This window comes from Anabrus simplex, chromosome 2, assembly GCF_040414725.1.
Source record: "Anabrus simplex isolate iqAnaSimp1 chromosome 2, ASM4041472v1, whole genome shotgun sequence".
Taxonomy (NCBI): Eukaryota; Metazoa; Arthropoda; class Insecta; order Orthoptera; family Tettigoniidae; genus Anabrus; species Anabrus simplex.
In genome coordinates this window covers 968,740,518-968,756,420 of record NC_090266.1, presented here as the reverse complement: position 1 = coordinate 968,756,420, position 15,903 = coordinate 968,740,518, and positions in this window count along the sequence as shown.

Here is a 15,903-nt window from a genome sequence, read left to right as displayed (position 1 = left end):
ATGTAAATTGTCATGTTAAGTTGATTTGAGAAATCGTAAAATAGTTTGGAACTAGCTGTGATTATAAATTTCATTAAGTTAGATAAGGTGTTCAATATTAAGAAGAAATGTTCAAAATCATACTGAAATGTACACTTTTTCGTGTTTTAAAGTCCTGTTTTTGTAACTAGTGAGTTTGTCAACAAAGTGTCTCATCCAGCTGCTTTCAACTTCCTCAATCTATGAGAACTACAAGCTAAATGTAGCATGGAAATGAAATTCACTGCTCCTAAACCCCGTCTAAATCACATTCAGTTCTATCTTATTAATATACTGTATGTGTTTGTCGACAGATGTCCACTTATTTGGTTAATATTTGATTAGTAGAAGTTCCATTTCCTGGTTCCATTAGAATTTCGTATTGTCACAAGAAATCCTGTCTGGAGCACAAACGAAATATCGAGTAGTGTTCTCCCGTTATCTTCCTTTAATTGCTATTGTGTGCTACAATATAAATGAACGAGTCTGCGAGTGTGTGAAGGCACTGGGGAGAGACCGCGATGAATGCAGTGTTGATCCAACCACAACTCATCCTTCTAGTTGTTGGCATTTAATTACTTCACTTCGGCTACGAGCGTTACATTTACAGCAAACTGTACACTTCCAACGCACAAATGCATCATTCATATAATGAACTTATTGTCGTTGACACTCGTGCTTAATAACTTTCTACATCATGACCCACGAACATGTTTAAGTATGTTTAAGAGCTGCTCAAATTAGTAGAATAGTCATTATTTATTACCGAGTTTCCTGTCGTATTGGGGTTCACAAACATGTATAATTACGGCTGTATATTCAGTCCTCAGGCCGAACGCTGGTTGTACCCCCAACAGCTCCAACATTAACTGTCATAGATGGTCTAGGCATCACTGAAGAAGCGTACTAGGGAAATGAGGAGTGATGTAGTTTCCCGTTGCTTTCCTCACTGAGCCAGAAGTTGCTATTACATATCAGTATGCCAAGCCTACTGTAATGCAAGCACCAACCGACCTTCTGAGCAATATTTTCACACCATTCAGAGCAGGGACTGGCTGCATAAGGAATGGCATTACTAGCATCGCTCATACCTCAGTCATAGCCAAGAATAAGACTGACAGTTCAATGAAAGTAACAAAATTGCTCTCGGGCCAGGAATGGAAAGAATGAAGCCCCATCTAACGAACAGGATAGGAATTGTGCCGGCTGTAGAAGCCTGTCGCACTCCTCTGGGGCAATGATTAATGTATGGCAGATGAAATGAAATGACATTGGAGAGTGTTGTTGGAAGGAAAGATGTCAGGAAAAAACGGTGTACTCGGAGAAAAATCCTGTCCCACCTCTGCTTTGTCCAGCACAAATCTCACATGGAGTGACCGCGATTTGTACTAAGGAAATCAGTGGTGAGAAGCCGGCGCGCTGCCGCCTGAGCCATGGAGGCTCTATAGTGATTACCACTATATCAGCTGAAATTAGTACAATAAGCGTTGATTATGGTTGAACTTACCATCGTGTTTGATTTTATACCATTATCAGCCAGGCACTTCACGAATGTTCCTGGTAAGTTACATCAGAATATCGTCGTTGAGCCTAAAAAAACCGCTATGTGAAATATTTCAGCTTATAATCTTGACCGGTAAGGTTCTCTCATCTAAGTCAGAGGTTCTCAAACTATTATGAGATTGTACCCTTCAGTCATGGCTAAAAGTTCATTGTACCCCCGCGAAAATGTCCCTAAATTGTAGATTAAAAATGTGAGTACCTGGATAATTATTCAGGCATTTCAATTGATTATAAAGCATTCTTCTAAATACACGTAATAAATAAGACGAGATTGTGAAATTAAATACATTTTTATAGCACCTAACAATAAATGTAAAAGTTCGTATCTCTGGCAAGTAGGCCTATAATATAATGATAACAAAGTAACAGAGGGTATCCTGTTTGTATTAAAGTTTCACAAAGCGTATCAAATTAATAAATAAGGATGAAACACTTTCGATCTTAATCCGGAATTCAGACATTGCGAGCAATCAAAATGTCAATGGAATGGGTGTGCTCGCCTGGCGTGACACCGTTTTCTGATGTGTCGTAGTCCTGGTTAAACTTTCAAGCGAAGCATGGCTCCGTATCTATAGATATAAAATTTTATTCTTACTGATTTCCATATTTGAATTTTTCTTCATTTTCTCACTAAAGGCTGCTCACGTACCCTACTCGGTACGCGTACCACAGTTTGAGAACCAGTCATCTAAGGTTCAATATGTGCGAGTACGTATATTCTGTATTCAGCACGAAGACTAATTTCATCCTCCAAAGCTCCGCTAACAGGTGTTAGATAGACCTGGCGTCACTGAAGAGGCGTACTAGGGGAATGAGGGGTGAGGTAGTTTCCCGCTGCTTTGCTCACCGAGCCAGAACTTGCTATTACATATCAGTCTGCCAAGACCACTGAAATACGTGCACTAACCGAGCGATATTTTCGCACAATTCATGACAGAGACTTGCTGCATGAGGAGAGGTATTACTAGCATCGCTCATACCTCGGTCACTTTCATTTTGTTAAAGCCAAGGATGAGACTGAGACAGGTCAATGAAAGTAACAAACTTGTTCTAGCCCATACGAGAAGACATAGTGCACTGTAAACACTAGAACCCGCCAGCAAAGGCGTAATTGTGCGAGCTTAATTTTGTGTATATCTGAGTCATTTAGTGCTGTTTATATAGTGGTGTTTAGTGCTTGTTGGTAGAAATTGGGAGTAGTGATATTTATTTAAATTTTGTAACAAATAATTCAGTTGGTCTTCAGGTTTCTAGGTTAAGTAGGCTAGCTAGGTGTACCTTGTTTCGAATTTAGATTTAGGAGATACTTTATGTAATACTATTAACTTCAAAAATATTTGTAAATATCTGTAGGTTCGTTGGTTGTACTTACAAAGGCAGATTATCATAAGGAATAGTACCGCAACTTCTGCAGCAACTTCTCCGGTATTTCGTATAGATATCCGTTCAAACTACCGCAAAGGTAATAATTTAATACATTAAAAAACACGATACGCCTGTAAACTTCCATTTAAAAAGAAGTTAAAGAGATTACACGGTAATAGTTAACAGTCGTTGTATTGTTATTGATTATTGTCGCTCCTCATATTCAAATATTGCATTGTTGGCTACAGTCGTGAACAAAGGGTGTATTGTAGTCAAGTAAATATAAATAAAAATCAGCTGACCTTGTATTCCATTCATTTGTACTTCTGAGTATGTAGTTAGTATCCGTAATTTATATTTCGCTCCCTCGATCTTTCAGTATTTATGAGCGGTTAGCTAATAATAATAAAGTTCATATATCCCAGTAATTGCAGTTCAAGTCCCTGGAGTAGTAGTAGTAGTAGTAGTTTTGATAGAAATATTTGAGAAATTATTGTAGACAACCTCGTATTTTTCAGCAGGCCTAATTAAGGACACTTTTTTTTTCTCCGTCCCGTGGAGTAGGGAAAATAATAGTACCGGTAATCCACCAGCTGTAATAATCACATAATCACATTTCAGTAGAATTGTAGTGAAGATAAGGTATAATATATTAGATAGTATCTTGCCAGTTATATTCGTGTTTTTCTTCGTGTACGGCAAACCTTTTGATACTTAAGCATTTAACCAAACGCAGTGTAGTGTAGTGTAGATACATTGTAGTATAGATACAGTACATTTAGATAGTGCCGTATCTTGCCTGCTATATTCGTGTGTTATCTTTCGTGTGTATCTATTAGACTGTAATACTAATAATAATTTGTCTAAGCATTTAGCTTCGTTGGTAATCTTTGAGTACAGTAGTTCTTGCAAATTTCATTTCTGTTGTGCTTAGTAGTGACATACGGTACGGTACCGGTATCGTAATTAGGATACGTCTGAAAGTAGTTTAAAAATTACTGTAGTGTACTGTACAGTAGTATACGAGTAATATCCTATTAGAATTGAGTGTGCTTATTTTATTATTGTAAAATATTTGTGTAGTACTGGTGTAGTAGAGGTATCCGTAGAAACTCTTACTAAAACACTGTTGTTGTAATTAGGATAGGCTTAATTGCAGTTTGGAATTGTGTAGTTCTTGTGTATTACTTTCGATATTCAGTAATTAACAGCAGTTTTTATCCTGTTAGAGGTTGTAGAAAATAAAAAAATAGAGCACGACTAAGTAGTATTGTAGTGTAGTCGTATATTAATTACCTTATTGTTGTGTACTATCCCAGACAATATATCCCTTCGTTCATTTATTTTTTGCAAATAAGTTATTTTATTTTTTAATTTTATTCCCCCCCCCCTACAGAATGGCTAAGGAGCGCGAGCGTACTTATTGTGGGTGTGGTGAGGCATTGAGGGGTATGAGGGAGGAGTTGGAAAGTTTGAGGGAGATAATTAGGATTCTCACAGAAGACAGGAAGGAAGATAGGACTCCCTCAAACAATGTACAGGTTACAGTAGGTGCACAAGAGGGAGGGGAAGGAAAGGGAGGAGTTGTAGAAGACAGGTGGTCTAATGTTCTAAGGGGAAGGAGATTGCAGGCTAAGGGCTCTATTCAGGATCAGAATTCAGGACAGGTTTCTGTGCGAAATCGGTACGAGTCACTCCAGGTAGAACAACAGAGGGAAGATGAGGGACAGGGAACTGTTGCTGAGATGCGTGGAAGTAGGAGGAAGGGAAAAGTTAGGAAAGGGAAATGTAGAGTAGAGGATAGGAAAAGACAGGTGGAACAGGGTCATAGGAAGGAGAAAGGGGAGGAGGAAGTAGCTTCTGCAGCAGTGAGAGAAGATAGGGCTGACCAGGAGAGGAGGGGATCAGATGAGGTGGGGAGGGTTGAGATTCTGGTCATGGGGGACTTCATCGTTAGACACGTGGGGAAAGTGTGTGGAGGAAAAGGAACCAGGGTAGAATGTTATCCAGGAATTAGTTTGAGGCAGATGTTGAGGAACTTCAAAGAGAGGGAGGAGGGGAAGGAGAAGGTGGTAGTGTTTCACGTTGGTACCAACAACGTAAGACAAGCTGATATAAGTACCAACATAGTTGGAGATGTGTGGGATCTGGAAAATGCAGCACGGGTGAAGTTTAAGAAAGCGGAGATTGTTATTAGTGGAATACTGTGTAGGAGGGATACTGACTGGAGGGTGATTGGGGATTTAAATGAGACTATGGAGTGGGTATGTGGGAAACTGGGAGTGAAATTTCTAGATCCTAATGGGTGGGTAGGAGATAGGGATCTGTGCTCAGATGGCCTTCATTTAAACCGCAGTTGTACATATAAGTTAGGAAATTTGTTTGGAAGTGTAATAGAGAGGTACATTCAGGGAAACGGGATGGCCTAGGGAGCGCTGATAAGGGAACAGGGAACTGGAAATCAAGTAGGGATGACATAAAATTGTTAGTGTTGAACTGTAGAAGTATTGTAAAGAAAGGAATAGAATTAAGTAATTTAATAGATATATATTTACCAGATATTGTAATAGGAGTTGAATCATGGCTGAGAAATGATATAATGGATGCAGAAATTTTCTCACGGCACTGGAGTGTGTATCGTAGAGATAGGATAGGAATGGTGGGAGGGGGAGTGTTCATTCTGGTGAAAGAAGAATTTAAAGATGAGACACATGAAATTCTAGGTGTAAGGCTTATTTCTAAAGATAATAGGCAACTTGATATATTTGGAGTGTACAGATCGGGAAAGGGTAGCACTGACGCGGATTCGGAATTATTTGATAGGATAGTCAGCTATGTGGGAAACGACATGGAAAGAAGTGTGATTGTAGCGGGAGATCTGAATTTGCCAGATGTAAATTGGGAAGGAAATGCGAACGACAGGAAGCATGACCAACAAATGGCAAATAAGTTAATATGGGAAGGACAGCTGATTCAGGAAGTGATGGAACCAACCAGAGGGAAAAATATCCTCGATGTGGTGCTGATAAAACCAGATGAGCTCTATAGGGAAACTGAAGTAATAGATGGTATTAGTGATCATGAAGCTGTTTTTGTGGTAGTTAAAAATAAATGTGATATAAAGGAAGGTCTTAAAAGTAGGACTGCTAGGCAGTACCATATGGCTGATAAAGCAGGCATAAGGCAGTTTCTAAAAAGTAACTATGATCGGTGGAAAACGGTAAATAAAAATGTAAACAGACTCTGGGATGGGTTTAAAGAAATTGTTGAGGAATGCGAAAACAGGTTTGTACCTTTAAGGGTGGTAAGGAATGGTAAAGACCCACCTTATTATATTTTTTTTTTTTTTTTTTTGCTAGGGGTTTTACGTCGCACCGACACAGATAGGTCTTATGGCGACGATGGGATAGGAATGGCCTAGGAGTTGGAAGGAAGCGGCCGTGGCCTTAATTAAGGTACAGCCCCAGCATTTGCCTGGTGTGAAAATGGGAAACCACGGAAAACCATCTTCAGGGCTGCCGATAGTGGGATTCGAACCTACTATCTCCCGGATGCAAGCTCACAGCCGCGCGCCTCTACGCGCACGGCCAACTCGCCCGGTCACCTTATTATAATAGAGAAATAAAGAGACTAAGAAGGAGGTGCAGACTGGAAAGAAATAGAGTTAGAAATGGCTGTGGAAGTAAGGAGAAATTGAAGGAACTTACTAGAAAAATTGAATCTAGCAAAGAAGACAGCTAAGGATAACATGATGGCAAGCATAATTGGCAGTCATACAAATTTTAGTGAAAAATGGAAGGGTATGTATAGGTATTTTAAGGCAGAAACAGGTTCCAAGAAGGACATTCCAGGAATAATTAATGAACAAGGAGAGTGTGTATGTGAAGATCTTCAAAAGGCAGAAGTATTCAGTCAGCAGTATGTAAATATTGTTGGTTTCAAGGATAATGTCGAGATAGAGGAGGAGACTAAGGCCAAAGAAGTAATAAAATTTACATATGATAACAATGACATTTACAATAAGATACAAAAGTTGAAAACTAGAAAAGCGGCTGGAATTGATCAGATTTCTGGGGATATACTAAAGACAATGGGTTGGGATATAGTACCATATCTGAAGTACTTATTTGATTATTGTTTGGTCGGAGGAACTATACCAGATGAATGGAGAGTTGCTATAGTAGCCCCTGTGTATAAAGGAAAGGGTGATAGACATAAAGCTGAAAATTACAGGCCAGTAAGTTTGACATGCATTGTATGTAAGCTTTGGGAAGGCATTCTTTCTGATTATGTTAGGCATGTTTGTGAAATTAATAACTGGTTCGATAGAAGGCAATTCGGTTTTAGGAAAGATTATTCCACTTGTAGGATTCCAGCAAGATATAGCAGATATCTTGGATTCTGGAGGTCAAATGGACTGTATCGCGATTGACCTGTCTAAAGCATTTGATAGGGTGGATCATGGGAGACTACTGGCAAAAATGAGTGCAATTGGACTAGACAAAAGAGTGACTGAATCGGTTGCTATATTTCTAGAAAATAGATCTCAGAGAGTTAGAGTAGGTGAAGTTTTGTCTGACCCTGTAATAGTTGAGAGGGGAGTTCCGCAGGGCAGTGTTATCGGAACTTTATGTTTTCTTATATATATAAATGATATGAGTAAAGGAGTGGAATCGGAGGTAAGGCTTTTTGCGGATGATGTCATTCTCTATAGAGTGATAAATAAGTTACAAGATTGTGAGCAACTGCAACGTGACCTCGAAAATGTTGTGAGATGGACAGCAGGCAATTGTATGTTGATAAACGGGGTTAAAAGTCAGGTTGTGAGTTTCACAAATAGGAAAAGTCCTCTCAGTTTTAATTACTGCGTTGATGGGGTGAAAGTTCCTTTTGGGGATCATTGTAAGTATCTAGGTGTTAATATAAGGAAAGATCTTCATTGCGGTAATCACATAAATGGGATTGTACATAAAGGGTACCGATCTCTGCACATGGTTATGAGGGTGTTTAAGGGTTGTAGTAAGGATGTAAAGGAGAGGGCATATAAGTCTCTGGTAAGACCCCAACTAGAGTATGGTTCCAGTGTATGGGAACCTCACCAGGATTACCTGATTCAAGAACTGGAAAAAATCCAAAGAAAAGCAGCTCGATTTGTTCGGAGTGATTTCCGACAAATGAGTAGCGTTACAAAAATGTTGCAATGTTTGGATTGGGAAGAATTGAGAGAAAGAAGAAGAGCTGCTCGACTAAGTGGTATGCTCCAAGCTGTCAGCGGAGAGATGGCGTGGAATGACATTAGTAGACGAATAAGTTTGAATGGCGTTTATAAAAATAGGAAGGATCACAATATGAAGATAAAGTTGGAATTCAAGAGGACAAACTGGGGCAAATATTCGTTTATAGGAAGGGGAGTTAGGGATTGGAATAACTTACCAAGGGAGATGTTCAATAAATTTCCAATTTCTTTTAAATCATTTCGGAAAAGGCTAGGAAAGCAACAGATAGGGAATCTGCCACCTGGGCGACTGCCCTAAATGCAGATCTTGATTGATTGATTGATTGATTGATTGATTGATTGATTGATTGATTGATTGATTGATTGATTGATTGATTGATTATATTCCAATAATTCTCGCTCTTGACGTGTGCTGCGGGTCAGTATTTCTGCCATAGCATTAAAACACAGCAGTTTCCCGAACCGCAACGACGATAGGCTATATTATTCATAAGGTGGAAATATTAAAAAAAGAATGCGGTAACAACGATAGCCTTTCTTACTAAAAGGATGGATCAATTTCTGGATGGCTATAAAAGTGGAAAGAATAAGAATATATAATGAGAGTCAGCCTATAGGTGGGCTGACGTGAAGTAGCAACAACATACAAATGGGCGAGAGTTTTTTACCGAAGAGACTGACAGATTCAATTGTTGAAGGAAGGTAGACTTAGCAGTGGGCAATTAGAACCTATCACCGACAACTGAAGGTAGGAATCTCCAAGTACATTAGACAATACGTAATTCTTTCTGACACTTGGACGTTAATTCATTAATAGGGTCTCGTTGACTGGATGCCAAATAATCAGAACACTATGAATATAAATGTCGGCATGAAAGAAAACTACATCAAATCATTCGTATTATTTACCATGTTGTTAATTTGAGGGATACTAGTGAAAGTTCAAATATTTCCTAGATCGCCAAGAACTTAAAAAAAAAAGACTTAGCTTCTAATTTTAATTTAGTTTTGATACGTGGCCAGTGATCTAATATCCGTATTTATGAATGTTACCGCTTCAGTTCGTCGAATTTTCTCCAAACTCTACACTGATACTTACTCTGCACATTACAAGCTATAAAACCTACTTCGACAACTGCAGTCATAGCGTGGAATCGAAAACAACTGGACGCCGTAGCATTAAGGCAAAAATCTTACGGGTGTCCATCGAGCTGCAGTGTGAGAATCTAGTTAATAATGCTATTGGTTTTACGTCCCACTAACTACTTTTACGGTTTTCGAGGTGAGAATATAGTGACCAATTAGTTACCTATTAGTTCCTTTAACTTATAAGAATCGCTTATCCTTATTAATAGCGTGATAGAGGTCGGTTGGAGATCGTTGGCTAACAACAGACATTAATGGTCGCATTGTGCATCAGCTTCTTCCATCGAGTTAATTTCTAACCATCGACCGAGTTAGCCGTGCGGTTAGGCTGGCGTAGTGTGAGCTTGCATTCGGGAGATGGTGGGTTGAAATACCACCGTTGATAGCCCTGAATTTGTTTTTCCGTCTTTTCCCATTTTTATACCAAGAAAATGTTGGGACTGTACCTTAATCAAGGCCACGGCCGATACTTTCCCAGTCGTAGCCCTCTCCCATCCTTGAGTCGCCGAAAACCTTCGATGTGATAGTGCGACCACTAGCAAAAGAAATACAAATCATTTCTAAGCCTTCATCTCCTCATTGTGTGTGCCTTTACCTTCATCGTCGCAGTCTCTTTTTATTAGAAATCATCCTCGCCGTTTTCGGGGCTGTTGGCTCCAGGTTGTGAATAATATATGTTACGTGTACCACATTTTAACGCCCATACTACATAGTTTACTTGAGAGCAAAGCGATGTTAAGTTTCCTTCCGTATGGGAGCTCACTTCGTTCTTACAGTAGGGCCTATACCGTTTATCGCAACATCACTGCTTCGAATTTGTTAATCCTTGATTTCATTTCGGTTACTATACATTTTTTCTTGCTATTGGCTTTACGTCGCACCGACACACACAGGTCTTATGGCGACGATGGCATAGGAAAGGCCTAGGAGTTGGAAGGAAGAGGCCGTGGCCTTAATTAAGGTATAGCCCCAGCATTTGCCTGGTGTGAAAATGGGAAACCACGGAAAACCATCTTCAGAGCTGCCGACAGCGGGATTCGAACCCACTGTCCCCCGGATGCAAGCTCACAGCCAACTCGCCCGGTGGTTAATATACTGCCATGCTGGGAAGTACTTGAAATTATATATCTATTACAGATTTGTCTTCTTTTATTTTCTTTTTGCTCCATCACTTTAGTTTTCTTTCGGGAGATAGAGGGTTCGAACCCCACTGTCTGCAGTCTTGAAGATGGTTTTCCTTGGTTTCCCATTTTCACATCAGGCAAATGCTGGGGCTGTACCTTAATTAAGGCCACGGCCTCTTCCTTCCCACTCCTAGCCTCTTCCTATCCCATCGTCGCCATAAGACCTATCTGTGTCGGTGCGATGTAAAACAACTTGTAAAAAAAGTTTTCTTTCGGAGTGTTATCAGTTTAGACCTGGGAATAATAATTTCCATATTATACTCGCTGCATTTCTTTTGTTAATTAAAATCTCGTGGATGAAGCGTTTTGTAATGGATTCGCTGATATACACGGAATAATAACTAACTTATCGCTGTCCAGTAGGCCACATTATTTTTAATACGTCTGCTGTGTAACGTATAATTGATTAAATAATGCAGTAGTGTTATTGGCTTTACGTCCTTCTCAATTACTTTTACGGTTTTCGGGGATGCTGGATTGAGGGAATTTTGTAACGCGGGAGTTCTTTTACGTGCTGGTAAATCTACCGACATGGGACTGACATATTTAAGCATCTTCAAATATCACCGGACTAAGCCAGGATCAAACCTGCCAACTTTGGCTCAGAAAGCCAGCGCCTTAACCGTCTGAGCCATTCAGCTCGGTGTATGACTGATTCAACAAGGTGTCATTAGTAATCAGAATGTATGGTTGTGTGTAATATGGGTATTGAGCTGAGGGGTGTGTCCAGTCGTTTGATGAGCCCACCATTAAATCACGTAAGTGCTCTTTGAAGATAATATCAGATCATTATGTTGCAAGTCAGACATATGCTTCTGAAGGCATTCGTGTACAGACGTACCTCAGTGTTTAGACATCATTATTATTCGAAAAGAATGAAACGCGGAGGGGGAACACTCACTCAGTATGTATATTTATTTATTTATTTATTTATTTATTTATTTATTTATTTATTTATTTATGTAGCGTATGGCTTTTAAAGCCTGGAGTGTCCAAGGACATATCCGGGTCGCCTGGTGCAGGTTTTCCTATGTGATGGCCATGGGCGACCTGCGCGTCTGACAGATGAGACGATGATGATGGTGATGTTCATGACGTAGGGAAAAGATGAACACCGGTATCGCCAAATAGCCTATTCCAACCGACAATCACCAAATGTTCTGATCAAGGCTTAACTTCTCCATCCGACCGGCGCATTGCCATCAACAACGTCATATGACCTCACTCCACATGAACACTGACACATTTCTTTTCCGGTTGGGTGAAAATATGGCATTCTAGACCTAGGACTGCAACCACATCCATTTTATAATTCCTCTCCCCTCATTCTTACAGTGGTGGTTCCTGAACGTATGTCTTTTCATTTTGATAGCCGTCTTTACTGTCTTCCTGATCAAAAGGGCTAATGAACCACGCAGTTTTGCTCCATATAAAAACAACCACTACCATCTCCTCGACAGGTCGGCCATGTTGGTGGTTGAGGTAATTGTACATACAGAATATAAAAAGAAAGTAGGTCAAATTTCAGGTCATATTCCTCACACGTAGAAGAAGAAAATATGCCATACGGACATAAATCCAGAAAAGCCTTATTTTCTTGTTAGAACTCATTTTCTGCAACTTATCATGGGAAAAACAATATACCAGCATAGTACATGAAACTCTTTCTTACCGGTACATGACATGTTCATGCACTGACACATGCATCAGTCCGCCGTCGCATTGAATCCTGGAAGCGCTGACGTATCCCTGCAGTATTTCGTATTCACGTATCAGTGCTAACGGAGGGCATATTGAAGGTTTTATATAAGGAAGAGTTTGTACGTACTACTTTATTACGCAAGATCAGGTTAGATATGCCTCGTGGCTAGTCCCTCTTGTACTGGACAGCTATTTGTTTAGCAGGGGCACATCTCTCGGCCTGGATAAGTTTTCGAACTCAGAAATCATCATTAACAACTATTTTGGGGTCGTCTGGAATGTTATCAGTTATTAAATTATCTTCTCAATTTTTCACATTTTTTTTTGCTAGTTGCTTTACGTCGCACCGACACAGATAGGTCTTGTGGCGGCGATGGGACAGGAGAGGGCTAGGACTGGGAAGGAAGCGGCCGTGGCCTTAATTAAGGTACAGCCACAACATTTGCCTGGTGTGAAAATGGGAAACCACGGAAAACCATTTTCAGGGCTGCCGACAGTGGGGTTCGAACCTACTATCTCCCGAATACTGGATACTGGCCGCACTTAAGCGACTGCAGCTATCGAGCTCGGTTGTTCACATTTTATGAATAATTTCGAGTGAAAATACAGTTGTTTATATGATCGATGGAAAGACAATGGATGTCTCATTTTCAAGAATCAGTAATATTAATATTCGCTTTTCTATATCGGAAACAATCATTTTCTGATCACTTTTCTTGATAAATCGGCGAATAATGGTTGTTTTAACCGGCTCCGGCAAGGCTGCCTTAATGGTTTTAACTCTCGTTTGCTAAAAGCCTTCCTGAAACATGATCACTTTACTGTCTCTCAATTTAGCTTCCAAGTTCTCGTACGGGCCTTTGAATTAAAACTGTGGAGTTCGGTAAGTCTACATTATATAACCTGACAAAGGGATTTTTTCTAGTGACTAACTGAACATCGACTGATTTTAAGAGGAGTGTTTGACAGCTGTGAGACAAAGGAGGTTTGGGGGTGTGATTAGCCCCTGGCTTCCCACCAGGAAGGCTGAGGTTATTTTTCCTGTTGATCCTGTGTCCGGCTCCGGAGACCCCGGAAATAACTGGGATAAGCTGAAGAAAGTTTGACAGCTGAGTGAGTACATTCCCAAGGCAACTAAATTGGACCGGGCGAGTTGGCCGTGCGCGTAGAGGCGCGCGGCTGTGAGCTTGCATCCGGGAGATAGGTTCGAATCCCACTATCGGCAGCCCTGAAGATGATTTTCCGTGGTTTCCCATTTCCACACCAGGCAAATGCTGGGGCTGTACCTTAATTAAGGCCACGGCCGCTTCCTTCCAACTCCTAGGCCTTTCCTATCCCATCGTCGCCATAAGACCTATCTGTGTCGGTGCGACGTAAAGCCCCTAGCAAAAAAAAAACTAAATTGGAATCTCCAAACATCACCTGTCGGAAATACAGAATTAAATTTCACGTTCCTGTGGTTCAGATTTCACGTTAAAAAACAGAAGCTTGCTCGACTGTTTTTGTAGTTTCTATAAGGCTTGAATAAGGTTCGTCAAATACAACACCTCATTTTGGATATAAAATGGTGAACGTTTGACTAAACACAAAATGGATAAAAGCACTTTAGAAAACGAATTACCAGCCTGCTAAGCCACAATGCTTACAGAAATGAACTCAGTTACTTTAAAGTTAAACTTATCATTTTTTGTTCTGTGGTTGACACTTTAAATCGCGTGCCTATTTTCTTATCTATGGAACTTACCCTCAATTTGTCCACCGTTATGACAGTAGATTTTCGCAAATTTGGTCAATATTTATATCTCACTTTTACTATATATTGGAAACTGGATTAAAACGATCTGTACTTGTCCTCAGAAAGCATGATCATGAAGACACTTTAGTCATTTTGCGAGGTTTCCCTCTTAATCTAAATATGTTTTAATTGATTATTTATTGTTAATTTTGATTAATTGAACATACATTTACTTTCGTATAATTAACATAAGACCACAAAGATACGAACTAGGAGATAAGGAATCTAGTCCTCAGTAAGGTATGCGCTTCAAATCTACTATTGTAATTACGTCCAGGCGAATTTCTTCAAGCATTTATTTAAAATCTCCTTTTTACTTTTCAATGTTTTAAGAAAATTAAGAATAAGTAGTATTAAGATTTTATAAACGCAAAACAAAGCCAAGCAATCGCCTTACTGACCATGGCGATCCTTGGACGCGTAGAAGGTAAAGGGTTTCCACTGCTTGTAACCTCGGCACTAAATGGGACAGAGTGATTAGCTCTATGGCCGTCCGTCTTTGTCCCTAGGGTTTAATCTGGTATTCATTTTCGATGTATGTTGAATGAGCCTCGTGGTCATGTGCTTCTTGAGAAATGGAAATCACGTTTCTAAATTTTTTACTCTCTGGAGGGAATTGAAGCCTCGTCCTTGCGTGTGGACCGAGCACTCCTTTACAGCCTAGCAGTCTCTTGTGTAATATCAGAGCTATTAAATAATATTTATGTCTTGCATAGGGAACCTTAAAATTGTATTATTATGAAGATCAACTAATTCAAAAGTTGTATCACTCAAATTCATCTCGTATGTGAGGGGAAAATTGCTGAGTTGTCGGAAATAGACCTAAACATAAATATGCTATTTAGTGGTATACCGTATATCATTGTAGATTGGTACGTTACTACCACAAGAGCCAGTCTTGAATGTTATTTTATGTATGTCACGCTAGGGAGATGTGGGATAAGCTTCAGACGGTTGTCAGAATGATAAATAAATTTTGGGGAAAGGAGTTTTCTTCCCAATTCTAGTCTCCGTTGACTACAAATAAACGCTCCAATACGTGAGCCAAAGCAGCAAAGGTTAAGAAATAAACTTCAAACATACTAAGTTCACAGAGCCGATGACTAAGGTATTCTATTTCCTTTACATGAAACAACAGAAACTTTCGCTGAACCACAAGCCTCTTCTTGGTTGTCATAAATATTAATGGCCATTATTTTCCTCCTGAACGTTATTCCCAACCTCATTTTAATTGAGTCCACTGTAGCAAGTATACAAGTTTTAAACTCTTCACTTGATAACTTGTTAAAGCTCGTCTACTTTAATCAAGCCAGTGAGTCATCCAGCTTGGCTACTTTAACGTTATTTGCTCTCCAGTGGTTAAAGTCTATTTTCCTCTTCACAGAAAGCAAAATACTTATTTTGCAATGAGATTTTAATTCTTCGTTTCTTTACTTTATCAGATGAGAAACCTATGTCATTTTCCATCAGTGCAGTAAGTTATATCATATCTGTCACCACGACATGATCTGTCTATTGGGATTGGTATCATAATGTGCCGGTGTCCTCTACAGTTGTATCAATGGCTTTAACGGCTTAACACAGAGATATATTGGTGTCATTAACTTCCTTGCATTTTTATCTAAAAATCAGCAGTAATGATAACCAAACTCATATCTAACCCGTTATAATAAAGATAGGACAAGAATTTAGACTGATGTGATAAAAATACTTGCTAATACAAGAATGGCCCTGGCCACGCATTCACAGATTGGTGACCGTTAGCGACCTTATTTTCCAATATATAAATATACTGTGCCGGTACTTCATTTTCATTTCCCTCCAGTATATACAGAAGGATGGGTTTACACAGCCTCTAAAATCTTCCTTGAACAGGAAAACAATTTACGTCAAAT